Source organism: Hemiscyllium ocellatum, chromosome 44, assembly GCF_020745735.1.
Source record: "Hemiscyllium ocellatum isolate sHemOce1 chromosome 44, sHemOce1.pat.X.cur, whole genome shotgun sequence".
Classification (NCBI taxonomy): Eukaryota; Metazoa; Chordata; class Chondrichthyes; order Orectolobiformes; family Hemiscylliidae; genus Hemiscyllium; species Hemiscyllium ocellatum.
The window spans coordinates 31,248,292-31,259,799 of NC_083444.1; the positions used below are offsets into that span (position 1 = coordinate 31,248,292).

The 11,508-nt window shown below is 44.8% G+C and overlaps 2 non-coding genes across 2 annotated transcripts; both read right to left on the minus strand.

Annotated features, from left to right (window-relative positions):
- Positions 1-538: 538 nt before the first annotated feature.
- On the minus strand, positions 539-611 carry trnav-cac (transfer RNA valine (anticodon CAC)). Its single transcript has one exon. It is a non-coding gene; the product is annotated as a tRNA-Val (tRNA).
- Positions 612-10,490: 9,879 nt separating this feature from the next.
- trnah-gug (transfer RNA histidin (anticodon GUG)) lies at positions 10,491-10,562 on the minus strand. Its single transcript has one exon. It is a non-coding gene; the product is annotated as a tRNA-His (tRNA).
- Positions 10,563-11,508: the final 946 nt, after the last annotated feature.

Genomic DNA, 11,508 nt, shown 5'->3' on the forward strand with positions numbered 1-11,508 from the left:
CACCTTAATACTAGCGACGTTATGAAAGCACAAGCCCAGAGGTTCCTCTGAGAGTGTAATTTCTTTCATTGCTGTTGCTGATTGAATGAGTCACTAACGTGCGAACTGATCCAAACCATGAGCCAGCACCTCTGCTGCCAATTCTCGCACGTTGAATAACGACAGACAGCTTCCAAATGAGGCCTTTCAGAGACGACTTTGGGCGACATTTGACAGACAGACTGGTTCAGGAATCCGTGGTGCACTGTGACGCCAGCGCATCAGCTTCTTCCCTGTCTTTGAACCGGCCCGCCTGCGCAAGGAATGCAAATGCGGTATTGCTTTTTGTGCAAGATTCAGAACGCGGTAACTACACTCTGAAACAAAATGTCATATGATCAGATCCAGGTTGGAGAAAAACTTTACAATGCTTTGCAAACTGATTGAATGGAATTGCATTACATTTCACGAAGAGAGCAGATTTGTTCGAGCAATTTCGAAGGCAGATTTGCAGCAAGCAAGAAAGTCCATGTAAAAGGCTGCAGTTGAAGAACAAAGCAGTTTCTGCCCAGTTTCGATCTGGGGACCTTTCGCGTGTGAGGCGAACGTGATGACCACTACACTACAGAAACAAGCCGCGGGCGGTCGCGCTGCGGCTCTGTGACAGCCAGCACTGAAAGTTGAAGACATTTTCCGTTTCACCTTTCTTTTTCCAATAGCTCATTGTTGTCCAGGGTAATTGACATCTTGAAAAAGTTAAAAAACAAAAGGGGGACGTGAAATTGGTGACAAAATATAGACAAGGATGTGGTCAATGTTTGCACTGTAGAGTGAGGTGGAATAGGCTGGGACAACTTTCCCGGCAGCGTCACGGCTGCGAAATGATTTTATGGAAGGGCTGTAAACTGAGTATTTACGAGTTTTACCCAAGCTGGGGTGAGTTGGAAACTCGAGAGCATAGGTTTAAGGTGAGTGGTCTGAAATTGACAAAGGACCCGAGGCACATTTCCCACACACAAGGTTGTGCGTGTATGGAATGAGCTACCAGAGGAATTGGAGGAGGCGATTGCACTCAGAAAAATGCAAAGGTAATCGGATCAGTTTCTGGATAGGATGGGTTGAGAGGGATTGAGGCCAAATGCTGGGGAATGGGACTTGTTTAATTTTGGCTGAGAGGTGAGCATGGATGAGATACAGCGAAGTGTCTGTTTCCACGCGGTGTACCCCAATAACGTTGTGTTGCCTACAACGGTTTTAAAGGATTACTTTTTAGCGGAGCTTGCCTTCGCAGTCTGTGGCACAATCATTTAAGTCTGTTCGACTGCTCACGGGAAAGGTAGTATTGTGAAACACTGCAGAAACGAACGACTTCCTTACTTTTGCTGTGACTGACCATTCTTGGTGAAATTTTCCCAGATCCTCCATTATCCTGACTGGCTCAGAGGGAGCGTGCTGGAGCTTTCACTGAGAAGCTGGTGAATCGAAAGCATTCTCAGATATTTTCCTTAAAACAGCGGCATTTTGTCACTTTGACAGTAAGAACTGTTTTTGCTCACATCGTCTCCACATCAGTCTCTTGCTCCCGAAAATACCCTAATACAGCGTGCATTGCTTCCATTCCAACACAGAAATGCATCGTATTCTCTCTGGAATGATCTGAATTGACAATGTCATTCTTTGGTTACTGTAACGTGGCAGTTGCTGTTATTTAAATTCGATGAATAAAATCTCAAAAATAAACCCAATCGTAGGAGCAGAGATAGTAACTTTAGTTTACTGAACACTCATTCAATCCTGTCCCGTCGAAAGGGAAATCTGCCAAACATAACGAGTCCTGTCAATATGTGATCCAGACCCACAACAACGTGATTCACCCATGAATGCCCTCTGACTCAGTTCAAGGTGAATTAAGAATGAACAACAAATGCTCTTCAGACCAATGATAGCCACATTCCGTGGTAGAATAATAGTTGAACAACGGGGAATATAGGAATCGTGCCTGTGTGGACTCGAATTCAACTGATTGTTAAACTTAATAGACACAAGGATACCAGCAGCGCCAAGAAGTTAGGGCCATGGGGTGAGTACAAGAACGGATTCAATTACCCGCTGAGGTGTAAACTCAATTGCTCAGTCACAGTGCGCACAGGTCATTCGCCACTCCCATATGTGAGAAGTGATCACTCAGAAGACCAACGGAGAGAGTCAGCAGCAAGTTTACAAATGACAGCCGGAGTTCGATTCTGCTGTTATTGAAGCTGTTAATCCAAACCAGCAATGAACCACGTCTGGATGCGTGTTTCCAGTGGAGTTCCGCTGTTTTCTGATGTAGACCAATGATTTAGACTTAGTTGTAATTGCCATGATTCAGAGGTTTGCTGATGATGTAACAAATGGTCGTGTAGTTGACTATGATGAAGAATGTCAGAGAATACAGTGATGTATCAATCAGGTGGAAAGATAAAATGCTGAATGGAATTGAATCCAGATCAATGAATGTTCACGAAATTGGGGAGAAGAAACAATAACAGTGAGATTCTGTGTGACGTAGACAGACAAAGAGATCTGGGAGTGGACATTCCTGATCACAGAAGATCAATGGACAGGGGAATCAATTGGACAGAAGTGCGTACTGTTGATGCTGACGATCAGTCAATATTAGAGCAGTGCTGGAGAACCACAGCAAGTCAGGCAGCATTCGAGTTGCAGGAAAATATTGACGTTTTGGGCAAAAGGCCTTCATCAGGATTAAGGCTAGAAGCCTCGAGGTTGGAGAGATAAATGGAAGGGGTGGGGCTTAGAAGAATTCAGCTGAGAGTGCAATAGGTAGATGGTGGTGGGGATAAGAATGTTAGATCGGAAAAGATGGTGCAGTAGATCAGGGGGAAGGAAGATAGACAGGTGGGTCAGGTCGGTAGGATGGTGTCAAGCTGGATGTTGGAACTAGGGCAAGGTTGGGGAGGGCAGGGGAAATGGGGAAACTGGTGTAATCCACATTGATGCCATGGGGAGGAAGTGTCATGAGGTAGAAGATGAGACGTTTTTCCTCCAGGCGACGGGTGATGATAGACTGGCGGTGGAGGAGGCCCAGGACCTGCATGTCCTCTGGAGAGTGGCGGGGGTTGGGGGGGGGGCATTGAAGTGTTCAGTCACAGGGCGTGGGGGATGATAGTTGCCGATGTCATGAAGATGTTCTCTGAAGCGCTCTACGAGAAAGTGTCCAGTGACCCCATCGGGAGCAACAGATGCAATAAATGACATGTGTGGAAGCGCAGGTGAAAGTTTGATGAATATGGAAGGTTTCTTTGGGGCATTGAGCGGAGGTGGGGGTGTATGTGGGCGCAGGTTTTGCAATTCCTGCGTTGGCAGAAGAAGGTGCTGGGAGGGCAGGATTGGTGATTGGAGGGCACAGATCGACTAGGTAGTCGTGGAGGGAATGGTTTTTGATGAAAGTGGATAGAGGTGGGGATGGAAAAATATCCCTGGAGGTCAGTGTTACTGATATTTTTTACAAACCCACTGACTATCTGGATTACACCTCCTCCCACCCGACTTCCTGCACAAATGCTATCCTGTGTTCTCAACTCCTCTGCCTGTGCCGCATCTGCTCCCAGGAGAATCACTTCCACCACAGAACACACCAGATGGCCTCCTTCTTTTAGACCGTAACTTCCCTTCCCAAGTGGTTGAAGATACCCTCTAACTCATCTCATCCATGTCCCGCACCTCTGTCCATGAACCCCAGACCTCCGAACACAACAACGGCAGAACATGGAGAGAGGAAGGTACTCATTTTACATTCCACCCACCTCTGCACAAATCACATCATCCGCCGACATTTTTGCCACCTCTAAATTGACACCACCACCAGGGATATATTTCCCTCCCCAAACCTATCCGCTTTCATCAAATACCTTTCCCTTCGTGACTCCCTAATCAAGTCCACACCCTCCAATGGGCGTCAATTCCCTCATGGCACCTTCCTTTGTCACCGCAGGAAATGCAAAATCTGCACCCACATTACCCACTCACCTATGTCCAAGGCTCCAATGGAGCCTTCCACATCCATCAAAGGTTGACCTACAGTTCCACACGTGTCATTTGTTGTATCTGCTGCACCAGATGCGGTCTCCTCTAAATTGGGGAGACCGGATGTCTTCTGACAGAGCACTTCAGAGAAGATATCCAGGACTACTGCAAGAATCAACTCCACTGTCCCATGGTCAACGATTTCAACTCCCCCTCCCACTCTCCCGAGGACATGCAGGTCCTGGCCCACCTCCATCACCAGTCCCTTACCACATGACGCCTGGAGAAAGAACGCCTCATCTTCTTTCTCGGGACCCTTCAACCCCATGGCATCAACGTGGACTTTCTCAGTTTCCTCAAGACCACTCCCTCATCTTACTCCAGTTCTAACCTTCCAGCTCAGCACCGTCCTCCTGACCTGTCCCACCTGTGTATCTTCATTCCCACCTATCCGCTCCACCCTCCGCTCTGACATATCCCCTTCGCCCCCTCCTCCATCCACCTATTGCACCCTCAGCTACCTTCTCCCCAGATCCAACCCCTCCCATTTATCTCTCCATCCCATATGCTCCCAGTCTCGTTCCTGATGAAGGCCTTTTGTCTGAATCACTGATTTTTCCTCAGCTGATGCTGGACTTGCTGTGCTTCTCCAGCACTACTTTCATCTTGATGGGAATCAGTTTATTAAGAGGATTTTTGGATATTATCTATTGTTGACCAGAGACTGTGAATGATAGTAGAACTTCAGCAATCACCAGTTTAGGGCATAGCTGAAGGTCTGAGCCCAAGTCCGGTCACCGCATAAATCAACATTTACTAAATTTAAGATAAAAGATGGGGGGGCTGAAGTATGAAACTTTGCCCAACAAGACTGCTTCACCACTCAATGAGTTTATCACTGATTCATTTCCAAGTCAGGGTGCTATGGGCCTTGGAGGGGAACTTGAAAATGGTGGTGTTTCGTTGCATCTTCCAACCATGTCCTTACAGTCAGTACAGCTGTTGAGCTTTGAAGGTTCTGTCAAAAATGTCCGGATGACTTACTCCAGTGCATCGTGTATTTGGTGCACTCTGCTGCAATTGTGCCTCAGCGGTGAAGTGAATAAATATTCAGTTATTAAATAGGGTACAATCAAGTGACTGCAGTGTCGTGGATGGTGTCCAGTCCCTTAAGTATTATTGAAGTTACACCCATCGAGGCAAATGGAGAGAGTTCTGTACCACATCCCATTTGTGCCTTGCAAACAGTGTAGGATTCACGGAACAATGAGTTGAGTTTATAATCAAAAACTGTCTACTAACGGACATGTGTTTGCTCTCAAAATTTTTATATAGCCAGTCTCAATCCATTTTACATAAATACTAGCTCCGTGGACGATTACACAGGGGAATTAGGTGACAGTAAAGCCATTGAATGTCAATACGGTATGATCAGATTCTCATTTGTCATATTTATCGTTACTGTATTTCGTCCTTGTGTGGACCAATCTGATTCCAGTCGCTGTCTGATTTCAAGTTCCACTGCCCTTCTGTGCTTGAAATTTCAACCGTTGCCTCACAGAAATTTCTCCACCTGCCTTAATAACATGTGAGGACGCTGCAGGGGACAGCAGGGATTTACGAACATGTTGTCAACATTGGAGAATATGGAGCTTCGTGGAATGATTGGTTAGGCTGGAATTATTCTCCTTGAAACAGAGGAGGTGGAGGGGAGCTCTATAATCACATAATAACATTTATAATCGTTCAATATTCATAGGATCTGGACAGGGTAGATATGGGCAGGTGGTTTACCCTGTGGTATGAGGAGCACCATAGGACATGAACTCAGAATTAGTTATTGCCAATTTAGTTCAGACATTAGGAGTAATTTCTTTGCTCAGGGGCCAGTGAATCGGTGGATCTCCTTATCGAAACTGCTGTTGAGGCTGAGTTGTTGTATATTTTCAAACTGTGCCAGGCAGATATTTAATCAGAAAGACAATGAAGCTTTGTCGAGGTAATGCAGGAGAATGGAGTTGAGGATTGTCAGATCAGCCATGAGTTCGTTCAATGGTGGAGCATAATCGATGGATTGAATGGCCAACTTCGAATCCTATATCATTTGCTCGAACGCATTATTTTATTGATAAGTTAGAATTCTGAGGGGATGGGATGAAGTGATAGAAAAGGTTTCTCAAACTGATCAGATGGGTCAGGAACTAGGCTCATAAGCTCATGAATAAGAAATGTGCCATGGCCTGTAGACAACAAATGACACTGGGTACACCACAGATGGGTAGGTGCAGAAGCTGTGATTGCTAAAGGGAATTGGTGGATCTAATGTTGTTGGCAACTTGGTGATCATACTGGATGATGGTTCGCGGTGTGATTCACACAGCAATAGTTTGTGAAAGAATGAAAGGTTTGTTTCATTGGAGAAGTCTTCTGCTGTTCCAATTACAATTGATTATTTGAAATATTGCTCAGACCTTTGTGTGGACTGTTACACCAAAATACTCATTCACAATCCCACTGGATAATGTATTGCTCTCGATCTCTCCTTATTTGTTTCTCTTTCATGTGATGTAAATTTAGAGGAAGTCAAGAGGGAATGAAATGAGGAAAGAAATGTTGCACTCCATTTCATTATCCCAATTTAACTTACAACAGAATAAAATTGCTTTATTTCGACCTTGATGTGGTATCGATTTATCACAAATCTCCGGTGCAATGAAGGGCAAGAGCAAGATTCCACATCCAATGTATATTAAAGATACGAGGCACAAAGGGAAACCACAGCTGCGTTTGATAGAAGTAACAGCCAGAGTAGGATTCAAATTCACACATGCACAATGTAAGACCAACCCGTCGCATTAACTTCTGGGCCACTTCAGCCCACTGCAAAGGGGCTCACATGTGACCACATCAGGATTACATATGATGCACCTAGGGGATAAGAAATTCCCTGAGATGAATCGGATGCACACCATTATGTTTCTGCTTTCAACGGAATAATAATACCAGCAAAGTCCAAGGAATTGACCTCGTCCTTGGAAGGAATACCTGTCCTTGATTCTTTCCGAGTCGAAACTGTCTCAGAATGAACCAGCAAACATGAAATTCCCGTCACATTCACACGCACATTTAGTCTTGACGCATAATTTCTTCAGTTTCTCTCTCACATGAAGAAGTATATATGGAGAGAGAAGTGAAGGTGATGTTTTCGCTCGACGGTCTTTCTCATATGGTTGCACCTGAACTGGGTAAAATTCCCGGAAATGTTTTTTGTTCATTTCATTTTATTAATTTTGCTGCAACCTCACTCTGTACATTGCAATGACCGGAAGTGAAATGGATTAATAACATTGGAACGTTTAATATTGTATTCAATTTTGCTCCGAATTTATTTCAGCTTAAATAAAATACTGATGAGAAAAACAGAAGGTTAAACTACAAAACAAGATGCCAGTTTTGATGTTACGTTGGCAAATTTCAGTGGGTATCAAATGAACCCAACATCATGGCGATTGTCCTCCCATCTTTGAGGCATGGGCTTAAAGCAGGAAATCGATCTCCAAGAGACGGGTCACTTCCTATTCATTATGGAATATCTTTCCTTGACAATATACAAAATCTGCTCAGTTCCATTTATAATGCTTCATCTGGAATATTAACGGAAGTGTTTCAAAACTCTGAGTTTTTGCTGAATCTTAATCAGCTGCATACGTTTCTGAGCTATCTTTACATCTAAAGTCGTCCAAATCAGACATTGTTTCCTCGCACCTTCCCACCCCCACACCCAACTTTTACACTTTTACCTGGCCACAGGCTGTCTCTCTCCTGGTGAAACTCACTGCTTCTGTGTCTCTAAACGTGCCTTTCCAAATATTTTGGAATCGGATTCTCTGAGTGATAGAAATTCAGCTCCCGTTATTTCTTTGTCCGACATCGATGGTTTTGAAAGCCTGACGTTCAGAAAATTACGAACTTGAAAGCGTGAATTTACCACCTATTTACTCTGTCCAAACCTCAATTGCTGTGCAAAATTTCCATTCGGTTTTCCTTGGTTCAGTTTCAAATTTTCCATCACACAAATAAATAAAATCCCATCCCCAGTAAATGCCACCAGCATCGTCTCTAATGTCTTAGCAGCCCAGTAAACGCTGGCAGTGTCCTCTCTGAGAGAATCACAGATTCCTTACAATGCGGAAAGTACAATGCAGCCAATCGAGCCTGTGGGGACACTCTGAACAGCATCTCAACCAGACCTAGTTACCGTCTCTATCCCCACAGGCCTCTGGATTGTGATTTCAAATAAATCCACTGGAATAAAGTCTGGCATCGTGTGACTGCTGACCTTATCACTGCGTTACCCATGGGTAATTCACTCAACTTCCTGAATTCACTCTCTGGACACATCAGCGCAATTTAACACGGCCAATCTACCTAACCTACAGACGTAACAGCAGTGCGAACCACTGAGCAAATATACCATCACATTGAACACTGTCTGTATCATGTTTCATGGTTTTACACACTGGTAACTCAGCCGAGTGAAAGCAAGCTGCGCCCATCAACCCGAATTCAATGCATCCAAACGCGATTCTGCGCTGTACAACCTCATTAGTGCTTCTGGAAATGTTTCTGCGCTCAGATCTGAATGGGTTTACTCTGTTTTCTTCCTCAGATTCCTGTTATAAATAAACACATCAGTCAGGAACAACTCTATACAATGGTTTTCATTCCAACACAAACACAATGTGCAGTTTGCAGAAGTTACGTGTTTGCACTTTCACTGACACTCTCTCTCCCCAGGAGTTGCAGTCCATCTCCACGCTGATTCAGACAGCACTGTCCTTGCTGTCACATATCAAATCGAGAATGGAAGGCCAGGCATGAATAACCTTCACTGGGGAACAGAGCCACAGATTTAAAACCTTTACGATGCCCTCAGCGGAGAATTGAGCCCTGTGACAGGCGGGGACACTGACCACGATACTGTGGAGGGCAACAACATCGAAGGAGGCCTTTCAGCCTGTTGTGGTTGCACTTGTCCAACACAATTGCTTAACGACCTGAATCAAGATTTCCATTGTTTAGCCCATAGTCTTTTATGTTTTGGCATCGCAAATTAAAGTCTCAGTTTGTTTCAGGTTGGAAGGGTTTCCACCTCTCTGACCCTTTCCGCACATCTACTCAAACCTTTCTGCCTTTTCCCGAAATCTCTTGGCCCCAGTGTTCGATCCCTCCATAAATAACAAACGCTTCTTTCAGTCTACCCTATCCATATCCCTCATTATTTTGTACATCTCAGCCTTGTCTTCTCCACTCTCCTCTGCTCAGCGACAAACAAACCCCAGTCTGTCCAATCTCTCCTCGTAAATGATACTCTTTAGCCCAGACAATATCCCGGTGAATCTCTCCTTCAATGTTCCCAGTGCCATCACATCATTGCTATACTGTGAATTGCCGAACTGCACACAGTAATCTAGGTAGAGCTGAATTATTTATTTTTCTATTCTGTTACAGTATGAGGGTGTCGCTGTCTCGGCAGTATTGATTGCGGTCCCTAATTGCACAGCGGGTAGTTGAGACTCAACAGTATTGCAATGAGATTGGAGTCACATCGAGGCCTCAACAGGTAAGAATGGCAGGTTCCTTCCTCAAAGGACATCAGTGAACTCGATGGTTTTGTCTTTTCAACAATTGACCATGGATTTATAGGTGCTATTAGATTCGTCATTCCAGATATTTTTTGAATCTCCATTCCAACACCTGGCATGGTTGGAATCAAACCTGTGTCCCTGGTTCATTTGCTTGGTGTCTGAGTTAACAGTCAAGTGGTAATAGTGCTCGGCCATTGCAGAAAACGCGTGAAACTAATCTTTCCCAATGAAGTCGCTTTTCCTCGATATTGTCCTGTGTCATTTTCCTGAGCTTGACCCTCAATAATCGCAAGTCCACATCAGTAAAAGCTGCAAACTGATGATTTGCCTCACAACAGCGGTAAGCAAATGGATCAACTGGTCTGCAGGTCCCGATGGTGGGGTTGGGGCACATTACCCAGCAACAGTGACCACAGCAGCACAGAGTGAACAGTATCAATGTGAGAGTCAGTGTTAGATTCTGCAGTGCCTGAATGAAACAGGAAATGACTCCACAACCACATGATGAAAGAGCAGCGCTCCGAAAACTAGTGCTCAGTTAAACCTTGTAGGCTGAAACCTGGTGTTGTGTGGTTTTTAACTTAGTGCACCATAGTCCAAAACCGACATCTCTAAATTAATGAAACGGGGGTGTGGGCCGGAAAGTTCAGTTAGTGATCGAAGGAGGGAGAGAAATCTCTGAGAACGGGTGGATTTGAATTCTGACATACGAAACACAGAGATGTGAGCGAGCAGAATTTGAAGGGAAAAGATCATCACCTTGGAGAAAATTGCCATGATAAGACAACCGATTCCTTTGTGTTTCACAAAGATTGCGGCAGATGGAGCAATTACTGCCGTGACTCGGATTTGAACCGAGGTTGCTGCGGCCACAACGCAGAGTACTAACCACTATACGATCACGGCATCCCACACACAAGCACGCTAACTACTGCAGTACAGTAGCATAAGAAATATTAGGCAGAACACCAAATGCACTGTATCAGCGCTTAGCGAACAGTGGCAGATATGTGGGAACTCAGAATGGGTTGACCGTTTAACATTGGTTCCTCCAGAGGCTGTGGTGATTCCATCATTAATATGCTGAAAGCTGAGATGAATAGATTTCTCCAAAATATCAAAGACTCCGGGGACAGTGAAGGTTTTGTTGAAATGTACGCTTCAATAGCAATGCAGTTTAACATCGGCTCCTTCACCAGTTTCCCCCGACAAGGCAGTAACCACTGCTGCCACATATTCCCAATTCCCAGCCCCAGAATCAGTGGAACTGAGTGGCGCAGTCGCGAAGATCCAAATGGAAGTCGGGATGGGAATAAGGTCGCAGAGATACTCGAGGGCTCCAGTGATACAACCGGTGAATGCACGGTAATTCTATGACGGTTTAGAGGCACAAGCAATTCCGAGGTTGGGAGTGCTCATGGTTAATTGCATGATTAACTGTTGTATGAGTAAAAAGTGCAGTCTGCAGATGCTGGAGATAAGAGCTGAAAATGTGTTGCTGGTTAAAGCACAGCAGGTCAGGCAGCATCCAAGGAACAGGAAATTCGACGTTTCGGGTCAGAGCCCTTCATCAGGAAGGGCTCTGGCCCGAAATGTCGAATTTCCTGTTCCTTGGATGCTGCCTGATCTGCTGTGCTTTAACCAGCAACACATTTTCAGTAACTGTTGTATGATCTGCACACTGCTAAATCACAGGCACTACAAGTAAATATGAATCATTGATCTATATGAGAAAACAGTGGAACTCATTGCAGGCATGCTTCGTAGGTTTGCAGGCAACATCAGAATTGTAGACAGTAAGGAAGATTATCTAAGATTCAAAAAGATCTTAATCCAACGAGTCGATGGACTG